General features: G+C 45.2%; 1 pseudogene; it reads right to left on the bottom strand.

The window, feature by feature from the left end:
* Positions 1–5,937: 5,937 nt before the first annotated feature.
* LOC136491567 (acyl transferase 15-like) lies at positions 5,938–7,303 on the bottom strand (annotated as a pseudogene).
* Positions 7,304–23,396: the final 16,093 nt, after the last annotated feature.

Here is a 23,396-nt window from a genome sequence, read left to right as displayed (position 1 = left end):
TTTATAACGCGACCAAGGACATGAAGACGACAAGCAGAAGCTTCTCCAAACCAGCACGGAGCCGAAGGCAGCCACGACGAGGACTGGAAGACGATCGAAGATCACCGACGGTGAGTTGGCTTCTGCGGTTACTGTTCACCGAATTTACAGAATTGCCACTCGCTTTGAATCCCAATTTACTCCCAAATTTATGTGTCAACTTAAAAATCTCCAAAAATAAAAGTTGCTCAAAATCTAAAGTTCTACAACTTTGCTTTTATAACCATCCCCTAATTCGGTCTACATTTTGAAATGCAAATTTGAATTAAAAAAGGGAACATTTAAAGAATCTCGCCTTTTCAAATTACTTCAAATTTCATAAAACAACTTTGAAAACTCCAAAAACCAGCTTTGTACAACTCGACAAGCTCTACACTTTTGCTTTTAGGCTCAACCCCAAAATGTGCTTAGATTTTGAAATGGGTTTTCCAGGGTAAACTTTAAATGCTGGAAATTCGGGTTTTCGGAAATCCAATTAAACACAAATGTTTTGAAATTGATTCATCCATACAAGTCAACACATATAAAAAAACAATAATCACACCAAGCATTGCAACAAAAATTATTAAACTTTTACTAAGGAAGAATTTGAATTGTTTAATAGAATTCACAAAGTTTCTTAATCACTATTATTTCATGTAACATATAACACACTTCATAACAACATTTACATGCTATAAATTAAACATGAAATGCATTCATGAGTTGATACATGATGATTATGCATAATGATGACATGATCACCTTTTAAGTACTTTATAACATCAAGGATGTTACAAGAGTAGGCCGAGAAGACAGAGCAGACACCTCAGCCATAGCTTCGCTGCTCTAGTCGTACTCATGCTCCAGTCACACTGAGGCCAGAGACACAGCGGAGGGGTTCTCATCCACCACCTAGACCATAGGGTCTGCCTCTAGTGACTCACTTGGATTTGAGGCCACCATGGCCAAGCAGGTGCAGCAGCTTAGATTTGGGGACTTTGAGCAGTGGTTCCCACCGAGGAGAGATGACCGAGCTCCAGAGGGTTTCTACACACCACTGCAGGAAGATTTTTATAATACATATCTTAATAGTGGGGCAATATTTAGACCTCAAAGGGTGTGCAACATTGGGTCTATTGTAGCAGCAGTAGGAGAGCATATTCGCCCTTACCTATCTTACTTGTCAGGGATAACAGACTTACTCAGACGGACAGGCTTATATGTTCTATCTTAGGTCCATGAGTTCTATGCTACACTCTAGATTGACCCACAGCACAGATTTATACACTTTGCATTTAGAGGCAGAGATTACAGGCTAATGAGCTCTAGGGTCAGAGAGATACTCAGGCTTCAGGAACAGCCCATTCGGCTACATGAGGTTTGCTATGGATAGACAATGCCTCCTAGACGCCCTTATGGTGGTTTGGTACCTCCTACAGATTTGGTCCGCCATTGCTTCATAGAGCCTTTCGGAGAGGGGTTGAGCCGGACACCCAGTGATCTCACTCCTACTGCTAGAGTGCTTTGATGCTATTATGAGGTGGACACTGCTTCCGAGGATGGGGTATCATTAGGGCTTGACTCGCATACAACTATGGCTACTGAACTCTCTGATGTAGCAGACTGTGTTTGACATTTGAGATCTCCTTCTATCAGAGATGGAGGATACTATTATAGAGGGGTTCAGGGGTCACAGACAGCTACCATATGCTTATTGGATTACATTCTTGATCCATAGGGCAGTTACTATGAGGCCACCTGAGATGCTGGCAGAGTATAGTGATGCCACTACAGAGTTCCCTACATACAACATGACTCAGATGCTCTGCCACAGTGCAGTGAGGACACCTAACCAGCCACGTTGTCGTCTAGAGGTGCCAGAGACTACAGCTCAATAGGATAAGACCATCAGGGGCATAGCGGCTATAGAGGAGGAGCAGTTAGATGCTTCGTAGGAGGGGATGGTCGAAAGCGACCCTAGTGACAACTCAGATAATGACTACCAGCCTATCCCTTAGATGCCTCCTCGATGACATGACCATGAGGCCGCTAGCTCCAGTTCAGCTCCACCTACACCGCAGATAGACCCCGCTCGACTTGCTATACTTGAGCAGATGAGGCAGGATCAGACTCGCCAGGCTTAGGAGACTACTACTACATTTGCATAGTTTCAGACTCGACAGGATGAGTTTCAGCGACAGCAGCAGGCAATCTAGCAGCAGCAGCAGGCCATGCATCAGTAGTAGCTTCTCATGCAGCAACAGCTACTTGCGTTTTTGTAGCATGTTGTGACAGCTATTGGGGCTCCACCGCCACAGCCTTTACCCCAGCTTGGTCAGCCTGCCATCACTTCTATGACTCTAGCTTTCCAGCCCAGTGGGCTTCAGAGTTAGGGACCGCCAGCGCCATAGTTTCCTTCACCTATAAAGCAGGTGTCCTAGTGGTTTGCTTTGCCAGTGCTAGCCCCGTAGTTCACACCTCTTCATACGGGCTTTACTCCGCCTCAGAGTTCGTCAGTGCTCACCCTAGTTTTTAGGAGCCTTGGTGCTTCATTCAGTGAGTTGACAGGGCAGCCTCTGCCAGAGCTACATGTCCCATGTCCTTCCACAGTTGCACCTATTACCGAGACTATAGAGATGCTCCCTTCTTTAGTTGCATCATCAGAGCAAGCAGCGCCAGTTCTAGATCCAACTCAGACTGCTTCAGCGTCGCTTCCAGCTACAAAGGGTCAGACTGCTCAGAGCTCAGGATCAGATGATGATGGCACACAGTTCCAGCTCGCTCCTTGCACCTCAGCGCCCGACTCGTCCGCTGCAGCCCCACCGATCGACCCTTAGGTTTTGGTGTTTGACGCCAAAGGGGGAGAGGGATCAAGTATGATAAACTTAGGGGGAGTGATTTATTTAGGGGAGTTTATCTACTATATTTGGTCCTTATGTGTGATACACTATTATGCATTCATGTGTTTACTTTCATGCATCGAACTATATTTATGTGATAGTGATATCTACGTGACCGTGGTATTTGACATGTGTGCTCTCTACATTGAATTATTTATATGTCATATTACTTGTGTTATTCTCATTTGCTTTGCTTCCACATTTTACTCCGATGCAAATGAGCTTTATTACTTGTACTCATGCTTATTTCATATCTTTTGAGTACATCATGTTGGCTTGGGTCATATAAGGTTGCATAACACTTTTATTCTTATTGTCAAAAGCAGCTTATATGAACCAAGCATGTTAAAAACCTCATATCTTTCACATACTCGAGGTGGTATTGTTATCAATCATCAAAAAGGGGGAGATTGAAATCATCTAGGTCCCTAGTTGGGTTTCGGTGATTAATGACAATATGTGATTACTATGCCTAACGTGTGTTTTGCAGAGGTAATTAAGTTAGGTCACGGTAATGGAGATCGATTGGGCTATCATGGTGGTCATGCCCCTACGATAGAAATCATTTTGGTTTTCAAAGGATGGACGATAAGGTTAAGGATGGACTAGTTCTAAGTGTCGTTTGGTGTTGAGGAGACACTTAGAGTAGCTTAAGACTTTATTTTTCCTTTGACCGTACTATTAAGGGGGGTATGGATGGGTAGCTTGACCTAGGTGAGTCTAGTGAGTTAGGTGTGGTGCACACTTGCTAAATCTAGCACTAGGTAGCTCCTAAAAACCCTTAGATCCATTGGAGCAAACTTCATTCACGTATAATTGAGAGTTGGAAGTGAATGGAGGATCAAATACTGACCGGACGCTGGTTTCGGTGTGATCGGACTCTGGTGGAGGGTCAAATACTGACCGAACACTGGTTCCGGTGTGACCGAACCCTAGCGCAGAGTCTTGTCAGTTCATTTGATCAAGGTGATTTCGTCTGGTGTGACCGAACGCTGAGAGGTGAGCGACCGGACGCTGGGTGCCAGTGTCCAGTCGACTCCAATAAGGTTTCAGAGAGGGAAAATCGTGACTGGACGCGTTCGGTCACAACTTAAACACTGGAAGTTGGGGAGAACTGATCGGAGCATCTTGTCAACATGACCGGAGCATCCGGTCACCCCATAGAGGCACATAACGGTTTGTTTTGAACACGGGTGTATAAATACTTCCTCCATTCGTGTGAGGGGGTACTTTTGCTCATTCCAACAGCTGAGAAACACTTTTGAGAGTGCCAAGAAGAGCAAGGTCCTAGTGAGGTGATTGGGATTTGAGAATCCAAGAGTGAGACCTCATTAGTGAAAGGAAGAGTAGCAAAGTGTGCATCCACCCTTCTCATTAGGCTTGTCGTGGTCAAGTGAGAGTTCGTGCTTGTTACTCTTGGTGATCGCCATCACCTAGACGGCTTGGTGGTGATTGGAAGCTTGGTGATCATTCGACGGAGCTTGTGGATGACCCAACTCAAGTTATGAGCGGTTGTGGGTGATTCACCGCGACGAAGTGTCGAAGAATCAACCCGTAGAGAGTACTTGATCCTTGCGCGGATCAAGGGGGAGCTACACCCTTGCGCGGGTGCTCCAACGAGGACTAGTGGGGAGCTGGCGACTCTCCGATACCTCGGCAAAACATCACCGCGTTTCTCTTTCTCTCTTTACTTTGAGCATTTACTTTGAGCAATTCAATTCTTGTCATTACATTCATAGAATTGCCATGCTAGAGTAGGATTGGAACATAAGTTGTTAAACTTTTGTGCGGTAGATCAAAAGAAACACTTTCTAGGCACAAGAGGTTAATTGGGCCAACCGTAGGACTTAATTATTGCAAAGAAATTTAGAATTAGCCCAATTCACCTTCCCTCTTGGACATCTTGATCCTTTCAAGGAGGTAGGGCCATAGGGGCACACCGGCGGCGGCGGCGCTTCCAGGGCGTGACCGCGTGGAGGTAAGGAGCCCCTGGCCATGCGAAGGTTGACGCATGACGCCAAATTTGTCGAGGTGAGCGCCTGAGCGGAGGTGAGGATCCTCTACCCTCTGGTGGGCGCAGGGGGTGGCAAGTGTGACTGCGAGAGAGAGAGAGGCGCCGTAGCTGGTGGCCGGTGGGTGGGAAATTCCCACTGGGAATGGGGATTAGGGTTTGACAGGGGAGGCGGTGAGAGTGGTCGCATCGTGCTTCCCCTAGCTAGCGGGCTGGCTCTGTGCCTCCCTTTTTTGGCCGAGCAATGCCGTGCCGGCCGCCGGGCTGGGGGAGCAGCCCAAGCACGGCCTGCTACCCAGGGTCAGGCCGGTACGGGCATGAAGATGGCCGGGCCAAAAAGGCGAGCTGCGGCTGCATATATATATATATATATATATATATATATATATATATATATATATATATATATATGTATATATATATACACACACTCAAACCCCATTGCCCATGCAGTGCAAGCACGTCTAAAGACGACGATGAGTCACGCTTGCGTTACGTACGGTACTGAGACTATTTTCTTTCACCGTCATTTCATACGTACTGACTGTACCTCGACATGACATGCCTAGCTACCTCTAATGCCTGCTCGCCAAGGCAGGCACTAGAGAGGCTCTGGCGTGTAGCTGTCCCGAGAGCTCTCTCTCACGTGCCCTCGGCCAGTCGGAGGACGACACAGGAGTACAGGACAGAGGCAATGATACGGCACGAGGTAGTCATTCCACTGCGCAGCTGGACACTGTTCCGGGGGACAATCGGTTGATGGGAAGGCCTGAATAGGTAGCCTTTCTGAAATACTTTATATATAAAACTGTAGCGTTCTATAAGATTTATAACTTTTAAATTTTGAGTTTTTTTTTATTTAGGATCGTTAAAATACTTAAAAAAAATATTATAAAATTTCAGCAGTATATTAATCATGTACAAAACCTGTTGTGTTATGAAAATCATACTTGTGTATATGAAGAGTTACGATCAACCAGCCACGCTCCGGCCGAAGAAAATAATTCATTCCGGCGACGCGGCCAGCTTGGCGAGCTCCCCGAGCAAAGCATCGACGTGTTCTGGCTTGACGAACGTGGACGACACGACCACCCCATCGTCTCCATGCCTCCTCGCCCTGCGCGGCGGCGGGCACACCACACAGCCCGGCACCATTGCCCTCCTGGCGTGCCTCAGCAAGCACCCGCTCCGGTGTCCCGCCGCCGAAGTCCACGCGTCCAAGCCCAGGTTCGTCCAGTCCGTCACGGTGAATGTCTCGTACCAGAGCGGCGACTGCCCCTGTCCCTGATGATTTGCGGCCGCCCCGCCTCCGCCGGACGTGGACAGGAGGTCCGGCACCTTCTCCTTGGCGCGCCTGATGAGACCAACAAGGTGGCCGATGCAGCTGTTGAACAACCACGCCAGCCGTCGCCGGGACGATCAGCACGCGGATGCAGTTGCCGTAGTATCAAGCCGGCGCCCCGACGTGCGCGCGCATGTTGCACGCGAACTTGAGCGGCGCGGGAGTCTCGGCCTCGGTGTTGCCGGGCGACATGGTCGCGCGGGTGCGGCAGCGCCAGAGCACCGCCATGACGGCGTCTAAGACCGTGCAGCTGGGTCGCTCGGCGCCACCGCCGCTGCTGCCGAACCCTCCTCCAGCTCTGATCCGGCGGATCAGGTCCGACGGGATGACGATGTCGAGGGGGGCCAGATGCTGGGGCTCATGCTCCATGGTGCTCGCCTTCGCGGCAAGGACGGTTGACGAGACCGGGAGCGACTCGTCCCAGCTCCTGACTGGGAGGCACGACGACGGCGAGATCTCGCGCGCGAGCTCGCCGACAGCCCGCAAGAACTGTGCCATCCCCGCGCCATCCGCGACAACGTGGTTCGACGTCACCCCAACAACGAACCCGCTGCAGGCGAACTCCGTGACCTGCACCAGGAGCAAGGGATCCGCGTCACGGGAGAGCAAGCCGGGACCGGGATAGCAGACGGCGAGGTCCATCTCCAGCAGCGCCACGGTGGCCTCATTCAGAGCACAGCTGGCTGCTGGGCCTACGAACGTCACACCCTCGTCGGTGCACGCGATGCCGCCAGCACCGTCGAGGCGCCCGGTGATGGGGCAGTAGTGGGTCAGTGCTGTCGACAGCGCTCGCTTTATCGTCTCAACGGGCTCGTCGATGGTGCAATCGAACACGAGCAGCGATGTGGCTGGCATAGTGGCACGTGTTTGTCGAAGGAGGATAGAGGAACGGTAGTGGTCTCACCGGGCAGCGGTGGCGGCGTTCGTAGCTCCAACTCCGACGGCCGGACGACCACCGGTAAGGCCTTGGTCACTACGATCGACACCAGCAGTCCACTCATTACGCTGGGCGCTTGCTTCACCATGCATTTTGTGAGTCTGTCTACTGAACAAAGAGTTGTTTTGAGGCTTCAAAACAACCGGTTGTTTCAAAGAAAAAACAACAACAACAACGACATAGTTTTTGAGTCCCAAACAAGTTGGGCTGACTAAAATCCAAAGTCACGGTTCAAGCACTTCAATAACTGCTTTTCAAGTACTCCTATTCAAACAAAATTTAAAAACGTCAAATCCAAATCTGATGGCAAAAAAAAAAAAAGGTAATGGTTTTTTTTTGAAAAACTGAAAAAATAAACATATCAAAGGCTAAATAAAAAAAAAACGCAAACAAACATAAATATAAAAACCCAAAAACATAAACAGAAAAAAATACAAATTCTTGGCAAACTGCGGACAGGAGGGGGGACACAATCGCGCCTGCGCCGAGGAAGCTGTGGTTTTAGAGCCGCGCCGTCGTGGTGGCTGCCGCGGCTCTCGCTGGACAGCCGCGTGTGGTGGATACCAGGGCAAGCTGTTTACGCGCGAGATCCGGACCTCGGCTGCCGCCGACGCGTCGCCGTCCATCCCCGCGTGGAGGACACGAGCGCCGGTCCCAGCGTTGCGGAGCGCCGGTCCCCAGCGTCGTCGCGCGGCTCATGGGCCTTCTCGCTCCAGCAGCCATGCTGCCTTCGAGATCGGGCAGCAGGGCGGCGCCGCAAGCCTAGCCGCGATCCGCGTCCGAGCGCGTGCCGCCCAACCCGTCGTAGTTAGGCTTTGGAAAATTCGGTTGTTGGTGAAGACCAAAACAACCGGTTACTAGTTAGCGTTTCTCTATTATAGCAACTGAAACGATCCATGATTTTTTCGAAGGGAAATCCACTTATTACATCATAATATGATAATCTTAGAAAGATCAAGCTATCACATTATCATTATTCAGCTGATATCACAGTCATACATTACGGAAGTAAAAAATTACAAGGCATTACAACACTGGGTAACACACCTAAATACAACATTATACTAGCAGAAACGCACACAGAACATCATAGTCGACGTAGCACGTAACAGGTGAAGGCTCCTCCTTCACGGGTAATCATTAGAGTCGGCATGGAATGTCAGCGGGTGTAGATTTCATCTCCTCAACCAAACTTGAGCGTAGGAACGAGACCACCTAATCCTAATCCTTGAATCACCATTGTCGTCGTCGTATATGACATCCAAAACATGCCAAATATCTTTCAGTACGATTTATACTAGCCACTGACTCCAACCCTATGCTTTGCATATGCTTTGTGGTAGGTGGGATGCAAGGATAGAGCAAAAGGCCTATATATGGCTGTAGGTTTTCTATGTAAGTTCATCAATATTTTATAATAGTTCATCAAGTTTTAACCCATCCCATCCACACGTTCACCCATCCCATCACACACATCTCACCACACTCTCACTCTCTAGGCGACAAGGACAACTCTCTCTCTTACCTTGCCTTATCGGCTAGCAGCCGAAGTCCAACAAACCCAGGGGGAGAAGAAGAAAGGACACCTCTCACTAATCAAGGGAAGCGTAGGTCATAGGAATGTCCATATCCGTGGACATGGCTATACATATAGATCGATCAACTCTACATAGCGTGTACACCTGGAACCACAAGATCTTCCATCATCGACAACCATCATCATCTAGGCTGATTCCGGGTTGCCTTCCAAACTAGTGCAATACCACCCTGCCACTTAGCCCTGGGCCACCCCAGAGTCCACCGGCACGCCGAGACTGTGAGATGTAGTACCGGCCCCCCAAAGGTCACCACACTATCTTAGGAGGGTGTGGGCCATATGCTCGTACCTCCCTACACTATTTGCTATCAACCTAGCAGTAGTGGCACCATCCTAGTAGGTTAACATCCGTCCCCCGCTCGACCAGGGATGAGTGGTGTATACGTAAGGTCCTATGATCCAGTTCTCTCGACATACCAGTCCTTAGGGGACCAGACAGGACATCTTCTCAAGGGGCCAACCAATGCCCCGTGCCTCGATGACACCTCCATTCAGGGGCTTCATCCCACAAAGACACTCCACCTCGGGACCTCCTCATGTCACATGTACCCGCCACAGGTACCTCTCATAGGGAATGCCTTGGTCTCATCCCCCTAGCAAGACTTGTTCAAAGACTCGTCGTAGAATCTTGTCCAGTCGACTCAACCCTCACCACACACGCAAGATGCACACCAAGATCTCCCCAAATTGTTATCACATTATTACCATATTATCATCACCATGTGCCTTAGCCACTCACAAACAATCCTCCACCAAGCATCACATCATAGATATAATGCATAGTAGAAGCAAGTAGTAAGTAGTATGCGAGCGTCTATCCTATCAGTGGGTGTGCAGGGGTAAAGGTTGTGTCATGGTAATGGTTTTCAAGCAAAACTACCATGCAACCTATCACAGATCATTTGCATAAAAGTAAAGCACTAGCAGCTACATTATTGCATGTTTAATAGGATTCTACGAGGTTGGGTAGGACGTGACACCTGTTGACTAGTCATCTCTGAGATCTTCAGTGTACTTGCAATTGATCTCCTCAAAGTCCTATTGTCGTCTGTGTTTCCTTCCTCCAATGGGTTCCAGTCCAATCAATGCTATCCTCGATGCAACTATGTTGATAGAGCGACAAGCAAGACAGAAAGCAATCAATACTCTAAAAAAGGCAATAAGACACAGAAGAACAACTACATCGAAAGAACACCAAGGGAAAATGACTCAGCCCTCTTGGCGGCTGTCCGATCCCTGGGCCAAAGAAACAGGAGTGCTTGCTCGCTAAGCACAAGCTTAAGTCATAGCCTAGCCAGTACTTCCCTGGTCGATCGTGTCGACCTGTACGGCTTCAATAAAAATGGCATATACCCTAGCTCATCTTAAGCGAACACCATGATTTGTGGTCTTTCAATCCGGGCATCATGGAGATTGACAGGAATCGAAAAGAGCGGCTAAGGGGGAAAGGAAGCAGTTTCGGTCTCTCTCTCAATCCATACGCCATTATAATTGACGAGAATTAAGAGAGGGTGGAACAGGAAAGAGAAGAGAAGGGAGGTGGTCTACTTCTTCCAATCCACACACCATGGCAAGAGATGGGGCATCGAAAGGAGTGACACACAAGAGAACATGAGTCCCCAACTACTTGTAGGGTACCACGACCTAGGTGCACTAAATGCACTAAGACATCCCTAGGGTTCTTAGCGGTGCAGTTTGTCACCGCAAGAACCAAAGCAATGCTACGGTCTAAATAGGTACAAGCATACAAGGGCTTAAGCATGACAGAACCAAAAGAGGGAGACATGGGATTCCGCTTCCTTTGATCCACTCACCATAGCAAACGACGGGAATCGAAGGAATGGAATCAAGAGAGCAATAAACACCAAACAAGCAAAGGGCTCAATTCACATCTTACTGGATCGATGAGGATTGAGAACAAGAGAGGAGAGAGGAATAGAATCCGCACTCCTTCGACCAACTCATCATGGAACAGATGAAGGTTGGAAGAAAGGAGACACGATCTGTTGGTATTTATTAACGCACACAGATAAATCTGTAAGCACACGGATACCGCTGTAGCTTTCACCTAGAAGTATTCTAATTATCGTATCCATAGTGAAACATGTGAGACTAACTATGATCTAACTTAACTAAGGGTAGAAACAAGGTTAGGATAAAGAGGAGCATATAGAGGATAACTAAGGTTCTCTAATTTTGACTTTGATAAGCTATGTCTTCTACTATTCAACTAGGGACATTACTAGGGAAAGACACCAACAGAGGATGCTTTCCTTCGCAACCGCGTCCTACGTGCCTTACAAATAGGAGGTGGACTACAGAGGATTCAACGAGGCTGTAAGAGTCACCCTCGTGAGATATCACCGACCTGGAATGCAGGATGCATCTACGATTAACTTAAGTCTAAGCACCATGCTTAGACTTATGATTAATACTTTACTCCCCCTAGGAAGAGAATAAAGCACTTAAAAGAGTCGCAAACCTAATGAACAATATAAACAATATGCTTACTTGGATCTAAAGTTGATTACCAGAGAAATCTCAGAGGCAAGCTCAGATAGAACTTAGATCCGGCAAGGTACAAGCCATAGAGAGAGCACCGACAGACTGACACCTCCTCCAAACTCTTCCCTCACTCTCTATCTCAATATTATTTACAAGACTATATCCTAAAGAGGTCTAATGTTCTCTTGATAGCTGGCTTTGATCCTAACAAGAAGAATATGAATTAGGGTTTTAGGATGGCTTCAGGGAGGGGGGCAGGGGCTGGTATATATAGGCCAGAGCATTAATTCTAGACCCTCAGATCAAACTGACTTGAAAGAACGGCGTAGATGCAATCTAGGCGGTAGTGGGAAATCGACATACGAAGGAGGGGCTAACTAGTGGGACCCATAGGCCGGCCGGCCTATAGGTGAGGCTGGCTGGCCCCCCATGTCAGCCTCTCATGGTCATCTTCGGTGGAGAGTCTCCTGGAGTCTTCTAGAGTTTTCCCACACTGTTTACGCGGCGGAATTCTGTGATTTCCTTTGACGAATAAGTCCTCCTTGGCGGTTTTATGATTAAATCCTGCTGAAAACACATATTCACCCAAACTTGTGAAATTTATTAGTTTAAACCCCTTGACCTATGTTGGTGATCCTTTTTATGCATTTATACAAGTTATGTTGATGGTTTATAATTGATGTTAGTGACCATCAACAAGCTCCCCCAAGCTTAACCTTTGCTTGTCCCTGAGCAAAGCCAAATTTAGCAATGGATCAGGAGTTGCATCAATGTTTTCACTCCTCAAACGTACACATGCATTCAAACCCATATTACCTTCAACCATGGGGCTTCTTAGCCTTCACTTGGGTCTTGAGCAATTGAAAGATAGAACGATCAAGTCAAGCACTATGTCTCAAGTTCTTTGTTCAACCATCATTCTAGAGTTTTTATAAGTTTTCAAAATAAAACTCAGAGATTCCATTGTATGACTCTCAAGTCTCTCAATATATGTGGTATTTGTGGATCCTCACCAAGGCAATATTGATGTTATGCGTTTTTCTTCCTACAACTAAGGCTTATGTGGAGTTCATAGGTAGCGAGAAAGTTAGAGCATACTTGTAATGCATATATTGTAAAGTCAAACAATGGATCCAAAAAGAGTTAAGTCATACAATCAAATCAAGAAGTGGATATATGGTGGAAACCTAATTCTACTTTGCTCCTTGAAAACTTATCCCTCTTTTGAGACTTAGAAACATTTGCTAGAGAACAGGGGCTACCTTATTCATCTTCTCTTCTTTTTTTTTCTTCAGGCGGGCATCTAAGTACCCATTGTTTTAGATATCTCGGACACTTGTCTATTTTTTCTCAACTATTTTTTTTCTTTATCTTCCTTTTTTTATGAATAACTTTTGCATAGCCCTATGCCTCTTTTTTGTAACAATACTTTAGAGAGATAGCAACAAGAACTTGGATCATTTATTTGGTGGATGAAAAACCTATCAAGCATATTTTTGTGTTCACTCCCAGTGTAGGAGTAAAACATTTTTGGGTGGATCTAGATGGAAGGCATGTTTTTGCACCTACCTCCAGTGTAGGAGTAGGGCCTATGTTGGTGGTGTATATGTGATCTTGATTTTAAGAGTGTGACAAACCTCTGATAAGGGTCAACAAAGCTTGACAAAAGTCAATGCAAAATCAAGCGGCATATGTGTGGAAGTTTTCCTAGCCTAAATAACATGTATGGCTCTGGTGGGAATTCAAGCTTGGTCATACATGAACTCATCATGTAGTATTTTTATGTTTTTCAGAGATAAATCTTCAGAACTTTAGTTTCACTTGGAACAAAATAAACAGCAGATCAGACCTTCTCATATCGTATCCGTCAATTATCTAGACTTAGATCAAACATATGCTACCCATGAGTTTCAAGTTCAGAGTAAACCCTTATGTCAAAACAATCTTATCCAAAACTCAGGAGAATTTGAGGCTGAAAGCTAGGTACTTGAAAGGAATTACAACAGAGCAACTTTTCATCATTTCCATTCAAGAGATTATTCTGAGTCCTCTTTATTTTATTTAGCTCTTAAAAACAAACTATCATAGAGACTTTTTTTATTTTGTTTCTATTTTTAGATCACACATTATTACTATAACTATATATATTTTTTATAAAGATAACTTTTTATTTTATTTTTAGTTATTCATCTTTTTTAATTATTTAAATATGCGGGTAAGAACCGCGTCGATATCGACATCAAGTCCACAATGGCCATGTCCTAGGGACGTGGATAGGAGCTAGCGATCTTAGTACTACAAAGCAAACCAAGAAGCGAGGGAGCGAGTTATGCTCGGCGTTACAGCCATGGAGGGACGAACCCATGACCGAAACTATCGAATGAAGTACGATCCCTCGACTGGCTCAAAGGCACGGTCCCCAGACGACCCACAAACAACACACAAAGGAACCACAATGCAACAACAACGATAGACGGAGTGGCACATATCCAAAGCACAAGAGATAGACCGATAGCGAAGGCACGTCACAGGCAATCATAGATATAGATAGTTGATCATGTATGAACAAGTATAGATGATAGATGATAAAATGATGTATGAACAAGTGAATGAAATGAAAAGTGGAGCTTTGCCGACGTCTAGGAAGGCGTTGGCTAGGTTAAAAAGGGTCGACCTTGCTGCGATGAGGAAGAAGGGTTGTAGTGGCGCATTCCGGCGAACTACAGCTAGCTACGGCTTGCTGTGGCTAGCTATGGCTTGCTACTAGCTGGCTATAGCTGGCCGACGGTAGGTTGCGATATTTCTATTTCTATACACTCCGTCTGTCTTTCCTTTAGCTACTGAGTACTGACCCTACGAACCAGTACAACCATTTATAGCCATAGTCTCATAGCCGATGGCCAGATGATGTGGCAGAACCGTCGTAATAACACGCTTTCAGAGGCGCTCGTCTTCCACTAGACACTAAGCACCCTGAAATTTTGCTACATCGGATAGTTCCATCAAGCACACCCCATGGGAGAACTCGAATCAATCCATGTTTTACCTCTAGAATCCAATAATGAGTATGAGCTTATAATACTTAGTCCATTTCATACAACAAGAGTTCTTAGAAATTATTTATTACAATACCAGAGTTTAGAGTGCAATAATTAAACAGCAAAATAAAAATAAACATCTAGTAGAAATGATACAAGGATCCGTCTATGCCCACCAGAAGAATCTTCCACACAAGAGCTACTCCTAAAGCTACACTTGTAACAGGGTAAAATAAACCCTGAGTACACAATGTACTCGTAAGACTTACCCGACTAGCGGGAATAGTTTCTCGACTACAAGGGGTATGATAGGCAATATGGGTTTGCTATTTTCTTTTTGTTTGTGAAAAGCATTACTAGAAGTGCGTCCTTAAGATCAAGTTTAATTAGCAGTAATGATTACTTCATTAGCTAAGCATTTTAGGTAAGCACCTGTTCTACTTTCAAGCAGGGGTTGAGCAATTAGAACCATTTCACCATCTTTCATCTTCTAGTTCTTACTACGGTGTTAGACCATAGCCAAGTCATACCATCTCACGAAAATGATGATTCACGAACCAATGTATCCCTGCTGGGTACCCCAAAACACACGCCCCGTTTGCACCCTAGGCACAAACAAGACCAACCCATTCTACTCCTATCGAGAGGTCCAGGTCCCTGTCCAAACTTGGACTCTAAGCCCCCACACTTGAGACTCGGTCTCAATATGGTGCTTAGATCTCCACCTTTCCCCACCTCCAATCAGTCGGTCCGGAAAGAGCCGGAACCCACGACAAGAGTGTAACGAGTCTTCCTGCTTCCATAAGAAAGTATGTGCTCAGGATAAAAAGTCTTTGACCTAACTACCATCCACAGCAATGGACGGTCCTTAATGGACACGGATAGGGAAAATATTGTAACTAAGCTAAGCCCTATGGGTAGCCTATTACACCCACCAATACCCATACCACATCCCTGCTCAGTCTCTATTTTCCTTTCATCATTTTTATCCTGAGAGTAATTATAATAATCACCTATTGGGAGTAACGGCAGGTTACTCACGCTACCGAAAAGCTAAGCATAGCAGCTACTCGAACCTATACTAGTAGGACTCATAGGATAGTTATATCTATGCATGTGGTTTTCATAAGATTCCTATAACGTAAATGCGCATAACATATATATATAGTGATTATAGAAAATAAGGGGTTATGCACCGGGGCTTGCCTTGGGCAGGCGCGGTGTCAACTGCGTCAGTCTGTGGCGGCTCTAGGACCTCCTCCTGCATGAGAATCTTCTCCTCGTACTCCTCGATGATCTCCTCGAACTCGTGATCGTCGGTGGTCACGATGTCCACCAACTCATTCTCTATATGCATGCGATGATGATGCAACAACTTAGCATTTAGATAACAACAACTCTTAAAATAAGAATACACATGTTAAACTACTAAGCTAGTTCTAATGACTAAGATACTAAGCTAACTATTAGCTCTATGAAATCAAGTGTCAAGCTCACCCTAACAAGTGCTTAATTTCCTAAATCAATGTTTTGCTCTTATTCATATTAAAGGTTTAATGGATATGTAGCTACCTTAATAAATAAGCTATATTAGGGCTACAAAAATTACAGTAAACACATAATAATACAATGAAGCTAATATAAAAATTTTAGGATGAAAGCTATCACCAATTTACCACAAAAATTCTTACAAAAATTACCCTAATAATATTAAGCACTTTTAAACGATTTAATGGCCCTTAGTATCAACACAGATATGCATGATCTATCTATACTACCAGATAGATCACAATTTTATGAATCTAACAAAATTTGTCTCACAATTTTTGGACACCTACACGAATTTATATCAATTATACAAATCTAGCTCAGAAATTGAAACAGAAAGCTATTACTAATTCCTTAAGAAAAAGAAAAAACAAATTCGATCGCGCGGCCCATAAACGCACAAGGCGGCCCACGACGGGGGAGCCCGCGTGCGATGATGCTTTTGCAGAAACGTCCCCGCGCTATCCGATATTAACGCGACCGCTTTGCGCACTATTCCCACAGACAGCGCTTATGCAAGGAAGCCCTCGCATTAACATGTCATCGCAACAGAATGGTCCCCGACGTCCCCGCGCTCTACCGGCGTGGCATTGACCGACACTGAGCAGCTACGTCGGCCAATTGGGGATCCCTACGGCGCATCTAAAGAGCCGTGATCACCTACGGGCCAACGCGCAATGATGGGCAGAGATGAGGAGACCAGAGACGAACTACAGTGGCTCCTCCACGCCGGCGGACAATTCACGGTGACAGCGGCGATGTTCCGGTGAGCTAGGACAGCTACCGGCTTAACCAGCTAGCGTGCGAGCAGCAGGGTCTCACCGTGGACCTAGCTGAGGTGACCGTACGGCCGGGGACTGCCCGAGCGATGCCGGCCACATGCGATCGAGCGGCACGGCGGTGCACCGCAGTGGACATGACCGCGTCAGCAGCGCCGGGGTAGCGGTAGAGGTATGGCTAAGGAGCGCAGGGCGGCGTAGAGGTGAAAGCGAAGCTAGCGGTGCAATTGGATTGGGTCACGGTGGATAGATGGAGGACTGCCCACGGCAATGGCCGAGCTCGGCCTTATCGGCACGGCGGTAGGGAAAAACTCCAAATTGGAGCTTGGTCGTGCTCGCTTCAAGGTTGGATGGGGTCGGATGGCTAAGGAGTTAATGGCGGAGCTAGGGGCGTGACAAATCAGGCAATGGTGACCTCTCCCTGCTGGATTTAATGAACGACATCGCATCGGATAAAAACAACAAGGAGGGGAGGGAGGTCAGCCTGCGCTCGGTGTGACATAGTTAAAGACGATGGCTGCTGGGGGTATGACTGTCGCGGTGGCTTGGGCGCACATGGGGACACCGCGGCTGCGAGCATGGCCATGAGTCGGGCAACGAGTGTTCCATGTGCGCGCGCGCGACCATGGCAGCGCCAACAGAAAGGGCCAGGCAGTGGCACGGAGCTATAGGGGCGCGGATGCGATGGCGACGCGACGACGATGGTATCCAGGACAAGCCTACACGCGTGCAGGCGAGAGGGTCAGCAACAGCACCACAGTTCGAGGCGGAGGGGCGACAGCGGCGGCAGCAGCATGGCAGCGAGGTGGGGTAGCAACGCGACGGCTAGCAGTTGCAGGGCGATGACAGCGGCCCGCTGGGGCCGGCCACGGCCAACCGACGGCTAGACAGGCCGACTGGGCTCGGCACCGCGGCGTGTGGGACGCGGCTGGCCGCGCGACGCTGAGCGGCCGCATGAGGTGACTGTGCGCGTAGGCTAGGCATATGACGTGCATGAATTTTAAAGCGTGTCTAAAAACTAACCTAACATAGTTGATGCTAAATTACCTTGACCATGCTAAAGAGGGTAAATCAGTCTACCATATGGAGCAAAAACACAACATTGACCTTTAGCTAGATTTTTCCAGAATTAATTCACCAACATTACATTGTCACACTGTTTTCAGACTTAAGAATTTGCTAAGTCTTGGGCTTAATTTGATTTCAAGTTCCATTTCTAAGCTATTAGAAATACTAGCTAGCAGTATTATTTTTCTAAGACAAGAGTTGCATTGTCCTCTACAAAGTTTATACTTCAAAACTTATTTTGGTATCACACATATGTTCTGTAATACTTTTGCTCAATAAAAATTAGTTTTCAACCCTACTTGATATACATGAGCTATTGAATCAACTTTCATTTAACATTTTTATTAATCATTTTAGATTACAAGAAATTGATCTACGCACTTTATCACATGCTTTATTACATAAACATGATGCTCACGACATGATTTAGTGGTTTATTTAGGACGTAACACCGAGGGTGTTACATACGACCATCTTGCCTATTTGACTTGAGCAGAGCTTGATTTTTTAGTGGGGCTGTCTAACCGTCATTCGGATTTTTAATTGTCTACCAACAACCGCATGTTAACAGCACATGAAATGACAACCGACGGTAGGCATACGTATGAATCGAGTGTTTTGACAGCTTCTAACACACCAATTTTGAACCGTCAAATTTTAATCTAACGTATTCTGCAATTTTACTGCTTTGTTGTCTTTGTCTGTGGTTTGCCAGGTAAGAACTTATATCGAGAAACTTATTTGAATAAGTTAGGTGGTATAAGTTATATATAAAAACATTTTTTGCTATGTCTATGTAAACTTGTAGCACATACTTTTAGGATAAAAATATTTTCACGAGAACTTGTATATAGAAACTTATTCGAATAAGTTATGTACTGGAAGTTATATAAAAAATTTATTGCTATGTCTATGTCAACTTCTAGCTCATACTTTTAGTAGAGAAAAATATTAGCATGAGAACTTATATGGAGAAACTTATTCGAATAAGTTACGTAGTATAAGTTACATTTACTGCGTCTGATAAGATTCAATGAATGATGACAAGAAATAAGTAGGCGTGGTTCCAAAAAAAAATCAAAAGCAGAGACCTGTGTGTGGGTCACCCTCACTAGAGAAACAACATAGTAGATCAAACCATCCGATGGATGAGATAACAGCGAGACAAAATCTGATGGCCATCAAATCGCGTGAGCAAAGGCAATAAAACAACCGGTTGATGGATAGCATTAATTCCCCTTTTTTAAGCTTCTTGATGAGTAGAACTCATCTTGCTTCGACTTGTCCACCTTGTGTAATTTTAGCTAATTATTTTCTCTGCTTGCGATGGATATGTTTGGGTGTGTACCGTGTTTAAATAAAATTTGGTAAAATACAAGGTCCTCAAATAAGCTCGGGGGCTGTAATTCAGGTCGTGAAATTTTCAAAATGCACATCAAGATCTCTAAACTTATATTACTATATAATCGTGTTAAATGAGGTCTAAATCATCATAATTTGAGTTAATCTGCCTATATGACAAGTTTATTACACGAAGAGATGTCACCAAAATGTGTGAATGTGTACTGTGTTAAAAGAGAATTCTTGTATATAATGAATGACGCAATGACATGTGCCAACTCGTCAAGAGTCTGAAGTGGACATGGGGCAAGCTGCCCACCGCCGCCCCACTTGCATCTCTAGATTTTTTTTAAGGGAGGCGTAGCCTCTGCTTCTAAGAAAGCATCCATACAACCCTGGAAGAACCAGGTTCACAGACGCGACACCAACACTACAGGGAACACCAGTTTCAAAGACGCGAACATAACTCCAGAAACAAAGCTACTCCCACTCTAGAGTTCGTAGACGTCAGTAGAGCTTAACACCGCCGGCTAAGTCTGAGGGTTTTACCCGTGTGTTATTATAAAAGTCTGTAATTACTCATAAGCCATTAAAAAGTTTAAGCGATCACAGGTGCCACTAGTCGGAACTTCTTTGCCCTCTACGCCATTCCGTCCACCTTATGTTAGGTTTTCACCATTTGCTAGCCCTGACATGTGGGCCTGGTGACTTGAAATGTGTAGAATGCCCTCGGTGGTTGTTTTTCTCAATCCCTCGCCGTCGGTCCTCCGTGGCGTACACTACTAGAGAACAGACTTTAGAACGATGTCCCAATTTGGCATTAGCCTCGGCATTTTTTGCCCCCGGAACTAAAGGTCCCTGCCCAACGGTCGTCCGCGGGGCAGGGATCTTTTAGTCCCGGTTTGGGTGATGCCCCGGGAATAAAGATTAATCTTTAGTCCTGGTTTGGCCCCCTAACCGGGACTAATTATCCCGGCCTATAATTCAGCTCATTTCTTCCTCCCCGAGCCCGAGCCATTCCATTCAAACTCACTGCCTCTGTTCTTCAGCTTGCTGTTGTTCTTGCTCTCTCCCCCTCCATTGGTGTTGCTCTTCGATTTTGGAGGTAACAAACTTAATCCTTTTATGTTTTATCAGTAGCTTATCTCATTTTGCGATGTAGATGCATGTGTAACTTTATATGTTAGACTTTATTATGATTTTATATGTCATTTTTAGCTCAAAATCACATGATGATTTGCATATATGTTTGGATAAACAAAAGTTAAATTAGTTCATCAAAATCACGCCTCGCTCGTCCTTACTGGAGCACGCGCCATCCTCGTCCCCGGTGGCTTACGTGATCTTAGAATTAATTTTTCCATGAAATAAAAAACTTAGAAAATTGTAGAAAATCCGTACTAGTTGAACTTGCGAACCGTGTTCAGCTCGGCAAGCATGTTCTCTGCCGAGCGGTAACGGACGTCAAGGCGGAGCTTTGATTCTATGAGGGAGAGCGGCAACGGTCGTGGAAGACCGTGTTCCCTTTCTCGTAGAATCAGAGCTCTTCCTTAGCCAAGTACGGTGCCGTCCAGTGGAGAAATGCTCGCCGAGATGATCACGTAAGCAAGGTCAACTAGTACGGATGGTTATTTATTGAAACATATTTTTGAGGTATAATTTGATGGATATTTGATAACTTCAGACCTACAAATGTCATCTGCAAATGTTACTATCCTCGGCAACCTAAACGCCCGCGAGCTCGCCGATATCGAGCAGGTCACTTAGAATTATTTTTTCCATGAAATGAAATACTTAGAAATCATGCCTTTTATTTTTTAGAATTAAATTTTCCATGAAATGAAAAACTTAGAAAATAGTTAGAAAATTGTAGAAAATCCGTACTAGTTGAACTTGCGGACCGTGTTCAGGTCAGCGAGCATGTTCTCTGCCGAGCAGTAACGGACGTCAAGGAGGAGCTTTGATTCTACGAGGGAGAGCGGCAACGGTCGTGGAATATCGTGTTCCCTTTCTCGTAGAATCGGAGCTCTTCCTTGACCAAGTACGCTGTCGTCCGGTGGAGAAATGCTCGCTGAGATGATCACGTAAGCAAGGTCAACTAGTACGGATGGTTATTTATTGAAACATGTTTTTGAGCTATAATTTGATGGATATTTGATAACTTCAGACCTACAAATGTCATCTACAAATGTTACTATCCTCGGCAACCTAAACGTCCGCAAGCTCGCCGATATCGAGCAGGTCACTTAGAATTATTTTTTCCATAAAATGAACTACTTAGAAATCATGCCTTTTATTTTTTAGAATTAAATTTTCCATGAAATAAAAAACTTAGTAGATAGTTAGAAAATTATAGAAAATCCGTACTAGTTGAACTTGCGGACCGTGTTCAGCTCGACCAACATGTTCTCTGCCGAGCGGTAACGGACGTTAAGGAGGAACTTTGATTCTACGAGGGAGAGCGGCAACAGTCGTGGAAGACCGTGTTCCCTTTCTCGTAGAATCGGAGCTCTTCCTTGGCCAAGTACGGTGCCGTCCGGTGGAGAAATGCTGGCCGAGATGATCATGTAAGCAAGGTCAACTAGTACGAATGGTTATTTATTAAAACATGTGAAATCCATACTAGTTTTGTTTAAATATATCATTTTAAAAAATATGAAATTTACACTAGTTTGCAAAAATAAGTATAGAAAGTAGATGACAACTGGTACCAGATCCTTGGCCTCTCGTTCGGTTGCGAAACGACTGAGGCCAGAACTCCCTCTCATTATCTGCGGCAAGTGTAAGCAGAAGATTGTGATGGAGTACCAAGTCAAGAGACAGGGACCCAACAAGGGTCATGTTTTCTACAAGTGCCCGGATCGTGATGTGAGTTTCTTACGCATTTTATAATTATGGCTAATTGACCTGCTTTTCTTGAATATTTTTTACTAAATATTTTTTTGCTTTAATTTCAGTGGGAGGGCAATGGATGCGATGGTTGGTACTGGGAGGAAGATTATGCTACATACGTGCAGAATTTGGGTGCGCTTGAGGTAGTGGCTACTGATGATGAGGCAGTGAGCCAGCAGGAGAAGCTTATTGATATTCAACAGAAGAATGATTTGTCTATTTTAGTTGCGTACGATCACGAAATAATTATGTTACTGAAGTGCATTGTAGTTTTAGTTTGTTTAGTGATAGTTGGGATTACTTACGTTGTAGCCAGGCTTAGTTAATTAATCAACCGTGTGTGTGTCATCTATGTTGTGTAATAAAATACTTAATTATGTTCAAGGTTTTCATAATTTGTCGTGTAATGCAGATTATGTCACGCTATTGGATGTATAATGCCGATCGCCGCTCCCAAGACTTTATTGAGGGCGTGCACTATTTCTTAGGTGTGGCCGAGGCAAATAAGCGGGATGGTTTCATGTGCTGTCCATGTGCCATATGTAAGAATTTAAAGGAATATTCAAGCTCAATGAGTCTTCATTCACATTTGCTTAAGTCAGGTTTCATGTCAAACTATATATGTTGGACTAAGCATGGAGAAAGTAGGGTCATGATGGAAGAAGGTGAAGGAGAAGATTTAGACATTGATGACATTATTGCTCAGTATGCTGCCTTTGATGATACTACAATGGAGAGAGATGAAGAAGAGGTAGCGGCAGAAGATGATCTCGGTGATGCTCTTGGCGATGCCATTCGTGATGCACAACAAGAATGCGAAAGTGAAAAAGAGAAAGTTAAGTTCGAGCGCATGCTTGAGGATCATAGGAAGTTGCTATACCTGACGGCCGAAGAGGGGCAAAAAAAACTAGGTAAAACACTGGAATTGCTACAGTGGAAGGCAAAGAATGGTATATCCGACAAGGCATTTAGGAATTTATTGAACCTCATAAAGAAGATGCTTCCGAAGCCAAATAAATTGCCCACCACTATGTACGAAGCAAAAAATGTTGTCTACCCTTTGGGATTAAAAATCCAGAAGATACATGCATGTCCTAATGACTGCATCCTCTACAATGGCAATGAATACGAGAATTTGGATGAATGCCCGGTATGTAAAGCAGCGCAGTATAAGATCAGGCGCGATGATCCTAGTGACGTCGAGGGTGAACAACGTCCTAGAAAGAAAATCCCTGCCAAGGTTATGTGGTATGCTCCTATAATACCACGCTTAAAACGTTTGTTCAGAAATAAAGACCATGAAAAGTTGTTGCGGTAGCATAAAGAAGACCGTAAGGTAGACAATATGCTGAGACACCCAGCTGATGGGTCCCAGTGGAGAGCGATAGACAGGGAATTTCTAGAGTTTGCAAATGAG

This window comes from Miscanthus floridulus, chromosome 11 (genome assembly GCF_019320115.1).
Source record: "Miscanthus floridulus cultivar M001 chromosome 11, ASM1932011v1, whole genome shotgun sequence".
NCBI classification, from domain to species: Eukaryota; Viridiplantae; Streptophyta; class Magnoliopsida; order Poales; family Poaceae; genus Miscanthus; species Miscanthus floridulus.
The sequence above is the reverse complement of the archived record's forward strand: the minus strand, read 5'-3'. Positions and strand labels throughout refer to the sequence as shown.